We start from the raw sequence: 10,329 nt of genomic DNA on the forward strand, positions 1-10,329 counted from the left end.
TTAATCCTTTTATTTTCAGGTTTTAAAATTCATTTTTTTTAACTCAAAAGAGGCCCACAATAGGTGGCGCCACATTTGAAGAAGTCTAAGCAAGTTCAAGTTTAGTTAGTGTCCTAATTGAATTAGAATTTCAAAAAAGATCAAAATCGATTTTAAAACCTAATCTTTATTTTTGTTTCTTAAAAAAACCTTGTTTTTAAAACTTGTAATTAGGACTTTTAAAAAACCAAATGTGGGCCCACAAGGGGCGCCATATTTGAGATTTTTTAAAACTAATTAGGACTCAATTAGGCTAGTAATTAGTATCTTATTAGGTTAGAACACTCCACCAAAACTGTTTCCCCTTAATTAAGCTAATTAGGAAGAGTTTTAAGAAAGCAAAACTCTACCCTAATTAATACTTATAAAAGGGACCATAGGGGTAGACCCCCTCATTAGCTCTCTCTCCTTTCCTTGCTCCCTCTCTCTCCTCCAACAATCTCTCTCTCCTCAAGCTCTTCCTTCCTCCGTTACTGCAACCCAAGGTAAATCTTCTTCTTCTTTTTTATTTGTTTTATTTATTTATTTTCATATGTTTTCACCATTGCCGCCTCTCTATGCATGATTTTTCTTATTTTTTTTGTTCAAGCTCCATGCTCTACAATTTAATATCATGATCCACTGATCAACCATGGCTGTTTTCATATTTTGGATCCATTGAAATCGTTCATAAAGTGCTTGTTATGCCAAACACCCAAAAAAGATCGAGATTCAACCGTTCAATGGGTTGAATCCATTTTTTAGTGGCTAAATCAAATTTGTGGCTATGCTTTCCTGATTTTTTTTGTTTATTTTATCATGGTTCAAGCATCAAATCATGATCCATTACATTATTTTCATTTTTTAATGGTTTTTACATGCTTGAATTAGGTTTATTCATGTGCTTTATTGATAATACGTGTTCTTGATTTCGAGCATGCGAGAATAACGATATTTCATGTGTGTTTTTCTGTCAATAAAATTTGATTTTTTTAGGGTTAAACTGTGCATGTGTCAGTGACTTTTCATAAAAAAATTGGATTATTTTGGGTTATGTAACCCTGCTAAAAAATCAGAAACCGAACCCTAATTCTTGTACCGTGAAAACGCTACGTAGAATCAAGGACAAATTGTCAAAGTGATATCTCTCTTATCAGAGATTCAATCGACAATCCGTAAGTTGCAGTGTGTTCATTAGGATGTCTACTATATTATGTGAATTTTTTGAATTTTTAAATGTCTGTTTGCTATTTTTAATTAATCAGAATATATTTCTGTCAGAACGTTATGCATTATTCGAACCTTAGACCAACTTGCGTGAATCGTATTTCCTTAACCAAAGATCTGATTGACAATCCGTAAAAAGTCACGGATTCAACATGTCTAGTTTTATCAGTGTGATTTATGGAATTTTTGAACACTGTCTACTATTTTGATTAAACCAAAATCAGAACTTTCTGTTTATCAATCGTTATCCATTTGCCGGAATCAAGCGCATGTTGCCATAATTGTATCTCCCTAACCAAAGATCGTATTCTAGATCTTTAAAAAGAGACATTGTTGTTAATCTGTCTAGTTTCTTTCAGTAAATTTTTATAAATTTCTATGGTAGTTTGATACCAGATTCAGGTCTAACACTGTGATAAGTTTGTGACTGCAGGTAAATTGCTTATTTTTCTTGTTTTTATTTAATTTTTGTATTAAAATAATCCCAAAAATTCTATTTTTCAATTTTAATTTAGTTTTAGGGTTATCAAAAGTATACATGTCAATTTTATTATTATTTTAATTTATTTGATAGGTTATTTAGTTAAATCGTGAAAATAGGGTGCCCGCAGAGTTTCAGTTTTATCGAAACAGAGGTAAATTTCATTATTTTTTTGTATTTTCTCATTTTTATGCATGGTTTTCATATTTTTAATGATTGATCATGTTCATAATCATGCTAGGGTACTCTACACATGATTAGGTGTTGATTTGAATCCATTTGATCCCTGAATTAAAAGTTTTACAAAAATCTTTTCTGAAAGCCCTGATTTCAAGGTCATAGTCTTGTTTTCAGGGGCATTTTGGTTAATTTTTCCAAAATTTTAAATTTCAAAGTTGTTTATTTTCATTATTTATTCAATTTTACATCATCTTTATTATGTTTATTTCAGGAAAGCATAGAAAAATGCTTATATCTGGATAAATCCCTCAATTCTAGTGTTGTTGGATAAATCCCGAAAAGTTGACATTTGTCCACTAATAAGTTTGATAATTTTGCAGAGACATTCAAGATTGTATTTTCCTTTATTCTTCTTTTCTTTTCTTCAATTTATTATAGATGTAAATTATAAACATTGTAATAAGAATTTAATTTTCTACTTAGATTAGAGTTGCATTGCATATAGTTTATTTTTAATAATATGATTCGTGTGATGAATGATGACTCATACATATTCAAACTTACAATTGTCTACACGAATGACACGCGCACTCGCTTCTAAGGAGTTAATAAACTTGATTGAGTTCGTATTTGTGGTCATAGTCAGAATACGAACAATATCCAGATTTTTCATCTTCTTTTAAGCCGCAAACAACCTACACTCTTTGACATTTACAGAAATTATTACATATTTCTAAATTTTTTCTAAGTATTTACTCTTTTTAGAATCAAATGAGATATATTCAATATGTATTCGTGGTCATAGTCAGGAATATGTGCTGAGTGTATTTCATCTAAATTCTATAAGGCACAAAAATCCTTTTTATCAATGATTTTCCTTAAATTCTTCAGAAAATATTTTCTCAAATTACATTCATGTATCATCTAGGTTAGATTGCATCATGAATAGCTTTCACAAGGCCACATGCCCATCCTTTTTTCCAATTCCATCTCAGAAAAATCGATTTTCTCAAAGTTGCTCAGGTTTTTCTCAAAATCGATTTTCTCAAAACCTTTGGTTTTTCAAGAAATTTTCAATCTTTTCTTAGTCCAATTCATGATTTTTCATTCTTCAAAAATATTTCCTAAATGTGGCTCATGATTTTCAAGGTGCCCCCTTTTCCAAGTATTTCAAATATTCGAAGCATACACCATGTTTTTAATCTGCATTTTTCAAAATTTCATAGCACATGCCTAATTCTCTATGTATTTAGGAATAAAATATTGATTTAGATAGTTGAGCAAAGCAAAACACAAGATTGATTATTTGTTTGATTACCCCTGGTTATGGCACCAGAAATGGTTGAACCTTGTACCGACAGGCGAGTCTCATTCTTCATTTTTTTTTGTATTTTAAAATGAAGGCAAGTTATTTTCAAAATCTTTTTCAAAGATGAGTTTGACTTGCAAAAGTAAAATTTTGCAATGATAACACAAGGTTGGAAGAAGTCAAGTGGAAATCCAACAAAGACCAAGTCAGATTCAAGATGTGGTTGTCCAACGAGAATGGTGTTAAGAAGACTTTCGAATGAAAAATATGTAGTTTATACTTTAATCAATGATCATAACTATGAATTAGCCACTTCATTTATGACTTATACGTTAAGGTCACACCGTAAAATAACTGAAGCGCATGTTACAATTGCTGAAATAGCTGATAGCGCTGGCATTGCACCAAAAAAGACATACAATTTGTGCGCGCACGATGGTGGTCGCGAGAATGTACCATTCACGCCTATGAATCTAAGAAACAACTTGAGAAGGAAGAAGTCAGATAACATAAAGAATGGAGAAATATGTTCTTTGGTTGATTACCTACAAAAGCATTCAAGCAATAACCTTAGTTTCTTTAGTGCAATGCAACTAGATGAAGATGAGTATGTTGTGAATATGTTTTGGGCAGATTCAAAGTCAAAAGTAGATTATGAATGCTTCAATGATGTGCTTATTTTTTATACGAAAGTGAAGATTAATATAAAATAGTGGTCATTTGCGGAGTTTGTTAGAGTGAACCATCACTCACGGAGTTGCATATTAGGCAACGCTTTTTTGTATGACCAGACTAAGAAAACCTTTGAGTGGTTGTTCAGAGTATTTACAGAGGCAATGAATGAAGCACCCTGGAGTTGTACTTACAGATGATGATCATGCAATTGCGGCTGCAGTATCTCATGTAATGCCATATGCACATCATCGCCTATGTTTGTGGCATATCTTTCAAATGCAGCAAAGAATATATGACACATTTTTAATCAGAAGACAGGGTTTGATAAAAAATTTAGAAAGTGTGTACTTGAGAGCATAGATGATGTCACCTTTATATCTGATTGGGAGCAAATGATTCAGATGTACGACCTTGAAGACTATGTGGTTACAACATTTATATGCAGACAAATCGATATATGGCAATTCAACATAATATCTTACAAATTGATATATGGCAATTCAACATAATATATTATAAATCGATATTAACAAACAAAATAATATCTCACAAAATCGATATAATATCCTATAAATTTATAGTAAACATCGTGTTAGGAAGCAATATCTGTAAATCAATGATAAAATATCATAAAATCGAGAGAAAAATTCTTATTAATAGCGTAGAAATCGATATTAAGAATAAGCATACAAATTGATATTAAGAATTGATTTGTAATATATTATATAATATTATAACGATTTGTAAGATATTTGTATTATGATTTTGAAATGTGTGACTGCAAAATTTACATTATTGTGATTTACGTACTTTAGGTGGCAATTTGCGTATTTAAAACACGTGTGTCAGGTGCGTAATTTTGGTTTATGGATCAATGCGAATTTTGTACAGTCTTACAAAATTTTTATACATAGTCTACAAAATCTATTACAAATGTCTGTACACAAAATTTGTCATGTTCAGGAAATTGAATGTTGAACCAAAAATTGTTATCTTTGTCTCAGCAGTAGAATGTCTCTTCACGTTATCCTTAAGAACAGGTAGACGTTTAAAACAACTTCCTCTTACTCCTGGGGGCCTCGTGTCCTTTGTTGCTTTCTAGATAATCTTACAGTCTGGGTTTTTGTATCTTTCGCAATTAGAAAATCTATCAATTTTTTGCATAGTTCTGTGCGGAATCCAGGTATATCATTCTGAAAAAAAATGAAAGTCAAACCAATATAAAAACCCTTACACCAATAATATAGGATAACAAAATATGTTTAAGTGTATAACATACAACGGTGAATTTTGGTTGTTGTCTATAGTATATTGCTTCAATATACTTCATTATAAAGATGCCACAATCGACGTCATTATTTTGTTAAGGAGCATCCACTACGACGTGAAGCCTCCACAGGCCAATGATGATACCCAATATGTCTCTAAAAAATCCAACCTGTGGTTTATGCAAAAACAAGTAAATTCCGGGCCACGGTACAAGATAGAGTAATCTTATAGATAAAAATTTACCAAATGCACAATGTCACAGTTTACACCAATATTATAGTCTAATGAGTTGTATAACCATATTTTTTGTTTTCGTACATCTAACAACTATAAGACCTAATGTTTTTCTGATTGCCACAATGTAGGAATCAATATCTGTAAATCAATTATAAAATATCTTACGAAATCGATATGAAAATACATATCGATAGGATAAAAATCAATGTTAAGAATCAGCATATAACTCGATATTAAGAATCAAAACAATATCTTAAATCGATATTATGAATCAGCATAGAAATCAATATTAAGAATCAGAACAATATCTTAAATCGATATGAAAATTCTTATTGATAGCCTAAAAATAAATATTAAGAATCAGCATAGAAATCGATTTTAAGAATCAAAATAATATCTTAAATCCATATTAAGAATCAACATAGAAATCAATATTAAGATTCAGAACAATATATTAAATCAATTTGAAAATTTCTATTGATAGCTTAAAATAGATATTTAGATTCAAAACAATATCTTAAATCGATATTAAGAATCAAAACATCTTAAATTGATATGAAAATTTCTATTGATATCTTAAAAATCGATATTTAGAATCAAAACATCTTAAACCGATATGAAAATTTCTATTGATATCTTAAAAATCGTTATTTAGAATCAAAATAATATCTTAAGTCGATATTAAGAATCAAAACAATATCTTAAATTGATATTAAGAATCAACATATAAATCAATATTAAGAACCAAAACAATATCTTAAATCGATATTAAGAATAGCATTAAAATTGATATGAAAAATCCTATTGATATCTTAAAAATAGATATTAAGAATCAACATAGAAATCGATATTAAGAATCAAACAATATCTTAAATTGATATTAAGAATCAACATAGAAATCAATATTAAGATTCAGAACAATAACTTAAATCGATATGAAAATTCTTATTGATAGCTTAAAAATAGATATTAAGAATCAACATAGAAATCGATATTAAGAATCAAAACAATATCTTAAATCGATATTAAGAATCAGAACAACATCCTAAATTGATTTGGAAATTCCTATTGATATCTTAAAAATTGATATTTAGAATCAAAACAATATCTTAAATCGATATTAAGAATGAAAGTAACATCTGAAATCGATATGAAAATTCCTATTGATATCTTAAAAATCGATATTTAGAATCAAAATAATATCTTAAGTCGATATTAAGAATGAAAACAATATCTTAAATCAATATTAAGAATAAGCATATAAATCAATAGTAAGAATCAAAACAATATATTAAATCGATATTAAGAATAAGCATATAAATCAATATTAAGAACCAAAACAATATCTTAAATCGATATTAAAAATCAACATAAAAATCGATATTAAGAATGAGAACAATATTTTAAATTGATATGAAAATTCTTATTGATAACTTAAAAATAGATATTAAGAATCAACATAGAAATCAATATTAAGAATCAAAACAATATCTTAAATCGATTTGAAAATTTCTATTGATATCTTAAAATCGATATTTAGAATCAGCATAGAAATCGATATTAAGAATCAAAATAATAGCTTAAGTCGATATGCAAATTTGTATTGATAGCTTAAAAATCGATATTAAGAATCAAAACAAGATCTTAAATAGATTTAACATCTTACAAATCGATATGGTCACAAACCTTTCACTTAACCAAAAATCTGCCATTTGGTCATCATTACCCTAGTATTATAGTCCGTCTAGAAATCCAACCGCGTATGACATTCGACGGACGATACTATGTTGAACGAAACTGTAATAATAGTAAGTTTAAAATACAAAGGTACATTAGCAAATAAAAAAATAAACATATAAGATAACCGATATACCATAAGATAAGGAGTGATGACGCAGACCAGCATGATTGTTCTCTTGCTTTGAATATACATGACAAAATCGTGTATAGTCTGTTTACAATAAATATGCATTTATTAATATATATACCCATGGGATACGTAAATGCTTAACTGATAGAGGTTTCATACGTACAAAATTACTGATAGTGTTTCCTTCTACAAATTCATCTCGCATCTGGTTGATGTTTTCTTCGAGCACTTTGTTGAGTTTTTTGACACCTTGTTTTGTGGATGTTGCACTGAAATTAGCTGAATATTCAGTAAACAAACTGTGGCATTATATTCAGTAAACGAACTATAAACAACATAAAAAAAGATAAAGCAAGTTAAAGGAATCGAAGGTATCCTTTTTATGAACGTTCGACTGAATCACAACGTCCTTCTTCAACATTGATACAACTTTTATGACAAAAGAGGGTAGAGGAAACGTCGCTTGTTCCATGCTCTTGAAGAAAATGTCTTCTGTTCCTTGGAGAACACACTACTGAAGTTATACGACGCTTCATTCATTTTTACGTCTTCACGTCATTTCATGTCTCACCCATTTTCAAAAATCACGCCCAAGGAATATAATAAATAAATAAATTACATTGCATATTAATTAAAAGACATCGTTTCATTTGCTAGTATCATCGAAACGACGTTAGTACGTGTAAATGAATGACACGTCGCATAACAACAGTAGTGTGTCAGATGACATTTCCCTAAACTCTAGACCCTAAACCCTAAACTAATGTTATGCAACGTTCCTTACTCTTAAAGGAAACACTATAAATAATAAACCCTAAACTAGTAATCGCTTAACGATTGAGCAAACCTAAGTACAAATCGTGGTAACTTCATAATCGCTATACTGAGTAATCGCTATTATATGAATCACTATACATAATAAACTCAAAATCAGTAATCACCATATGATTTAGCAAACGTAAGTAAAAATAGTGGTAACTTCATAATCACTATACCTATTAATCGTTATACTAAGTAATTGCTATCACAAAAATTGTTATAAATAACAAACCATAAACTAGTAATCGCTATACGATTTAGCAAACGTAAGTACGAATCATGGTAACTTCATAATTGCTATACATAGTAATCGCTATCACAGGAATTGTGATACATAATAAATGATTTTTCAAACTTCATAATCGATATACATAGTAATCAATATAAAGAGTAATCCCTATCACAGGAATCGCGATAAGTTCAAATCATGGTAACTTCATAATCGCTATAATAAATGATTTTTCAAACTTAAGTTTATGTAGTCTTGTTAATTTTTAGTGGCACTTCTGTGTTACACTTATTAATGAAAGAATTATATAATTACAACAAAGAATGATAGAATTACAACATAGAATTATCGGGATACACCAATCACATAATATGTTTATTCACTGACACTTGACTCAGATAAACATAAAAATTGTCTCATTCTTTGCCATGGTGGAGTCTCTTTATTCAGTAGCCTCTTCGTTCCCTTGATCTTAATAAACCCACTAGTAATCATCTCAACCAGTGACCCAATTTGTCTCTCTAAATTCTGCACGTCTTTCTGTAACTCCTTAATCTCCCTCTCCAGCATCGCTAACCTTTTGTGAGACAATATCTTCTCTTTTGGAAGTTGTGTTTGCTCCTTATTATATACTGCAACAGAGAGAATTGTAGTATCTGCCAAAGGGACATGATGAATGTCACGTCTATGCTGGAAAACAACATGCTGGGGACAAGAGTGACCTTACTTTCAAGTTGCTTCTTCTCAATCTGTCAATTTTGACGCATGGGTTGCCAATATTGTTTGAAATAGTTGAGGTCATACTGTTGTTATTTATAATCATATGGTATGGAACAAACACCTCCTTTGTTTCAACTATCCAATTATTTCCTAAAGCATCAGTGTCAATTCACGTTCCTGACCCCACCACTATTCAACTTCCTTCTCAATACCACACACTTTTGGTATCGACTGTCCCAAGCCAGCTTGTAAGAGTACTCGACTACCATGCTGCAACTCAGCTTTACATTTACTAAAGAGCCAAATATCACAGACAGATAGTCTCACAACCACAACAACCTCTTCGTCCTTGTCCTCCCCATCTCCATACAGTCTTCACACAACCTGTACAATCAAGATTGTGGTTTAGATATAGACATAATTATTCATGCAAAATGCGATAACAATTTGTACTAAAGAAGACAAAATCCTAAAGTGATGATTACTTAAAAATGCTAAATATTACAACGATTTACGCTAATAAAAGTTAGATGCAAATAAAATAACGATTTGTACTAAGAAAGACAAATTCCTAAAGCGATGATTATTTAAGAATGCTAAACATTACAACGATTTTAAATCATTTACCTCATTTAATTGCAAACCATTTAAAATGAACTGAGCATTTTTCTCCTTGACATTTATTGTAACCCACTGGTTGATCTTAGAAAAACCAAAAACCGCAGGGCAACACTGAGGACGCAAGGCGACAATATGCTCCCACGTTCAAACCTACAAAAATAATATATTAGTAAGACTACAACCTTCAACGAGCTTAGTCTATAAGTACTAAATATGTAATAAACAAATACATGAACAAATGGCCAAAACTCATGAACGGTTTTCGTATCTTTACTCGCACAATAAAGTTGACTATACAAGTGTGCGAGCATAGCAACACCCCGTGCCCAGTTGTCGACTTCATTTAAGTCTTGCAGGAACTACAACCACAAGTAACTTATTCTTGAACCAGAACAATCGAAAAATAATGTAAGTCTAAAAAAATAAAGAAGTCGTGCAACTCTTGGTCAATGACTTCAGATGCACATGCAATGGACTAACCTTCCTATTTATTACAAAAAAAATGAACTTTCACTCACGTCATTCCTCCATCGACATTCCTAGAAGGGTTGTGCACTTGTCCCTTGGGTTATAGTTTGAATCTCGTGTTAGGACAACACTTTCATAACACTTAAAACCCGTAATTTGTGTCACATCTTCTAGGGTCATGGTGATCTCAAAACCCCCAAACTGGA

The sequence above is a fragment of the Nuphar pumila genome, chromosome 13 (assembly GCF_984573655.1).
Source record: "Nuphar pumila chromosome 13, dmNupPumi1.hap1.1, whole genome shotgun sequence".
Taxonomy (NCBI): Eukaryota; Viridiplantae; Streptophyta; class Magnoliopsida; order Nymphaeales; family Nymphaeaceae; genus Nuphar; species Nuphar pumila.